Genomic DNA, 1,276 nt, shown 5'->3' with positions numbered 1-1,276 from the left:
ACTGAGCGCCGCCGGGAGGGAAGGAGCGCCTCGGGCTGGCGGAGCCACGCCCCCCGACGGGGAGGGGGAGGAGTCACTGCGAGGGCAGAGCCAACGGGGAGCGCGGAGGAGGAGGAGGCGTAAGCCCCGCCTCTTTTTGTCTCCTAGCAACCGCGGGGAGTCTCTGGGTGGGCGGGGGAAGGCCGCGCGAAGGAGGAGGAGGCGGTGCTCGCGGACGGCAGACCGGGAGGGACAAAACAAATCAGATGGTTTTTTTTTTTCCCCTCCCCTCTCCATTTTTAAACGCGACGCTAAATCAGGTCGCGCGTGCTGCCTGGGGAATTCTGGGAGTTGAAGTCTTTTAGAGTCGCCCAATTTGAGAAATACGGGTTGAGGTGGAAAAACCAAGATTTAAAGGTTAACTTTCAAAGAAAAGGATGGTTGCCAGAATCTGGATTGCTAGCATTGGGGTGGCCAACAGGTGGCAGCAAAGCCATTCTTGTGTGCAGCTGCTGCCCTCTAGGGGTCCTCTGGATTTTTGCAGTCCAAATCTGGGACCCCACTAAATAAAATCAGAAGCAGTTCCTAAATAAATAAAGAGTTTCTCTAGCTTAAAAGCATTCAGCATCCTCTTGAATTCCCACAGGTCAGATATAAGACAGCTCTGCATCTTAGACGTTCATTGAGTCTGGCAGATTTTCCAATTAAGTCAGCATGAGCCCTCAATTCCAAAGTTGCAATTGACCCCTGGGTTAAAGCAACAAAATGCCCGGCCATGTGAGGGCTCAGCTGGATGGCGTTGGTTGGGAAATGTTCTCCTTGAGTTTGCAAGCTTTCATCCCACGCATTCAAACCCATCCTGGATGTTCTCCAGAGAAGTTTCTTTGGCAGTTTTAAAGACACAGACGTGAAAAAAATATATTAACAATTTTAGATTTCAACCTGTTTGTTTTAAGAGGAGAAAACTCCTCTCAACATCTCGGGATGAGCACAGCTTATGTTTGCAACAGAATGGAGAACAGAGAGAACAAGAAAGAGAGAAAAATGCAAGGAGGAAGAAGCCCCTTCTAAATCCCTTCCTGAATTGGCTGGGGAATTCTGGGAGTTGAAGTCCACCCATCTTGAAGTTTTTTTAAGGTTGAAAAACACTGATCCAAGGGACAGCACTCCATCTCCAAGGGGTTGGGTGGATCTTTTTGGCTAGAAATGATGGCATCCAGGCTGGGGAATTCTGGGTGTTGACGTCCATCCTACTGAAAGTGGCCAAGATTGAAAAAACACTTAAGATATTTTTACT

Source organism: Thamnophis elegans, chromosome 16 (assembly GCF_009769535.1).
Source record: "Thamnophis elegans isolate rThaEle1 chromosome 16, rThaEle1.pri, whole genome shotgun sequence".
NCBI lineage: Eukaryota > Metazoa > Chordata > Lepidosauria > Squamata > Colubridae > Thamnophis > Thamnophis elegans.
Note: the sequence above shows the minus strand (reverse complement) of the source record.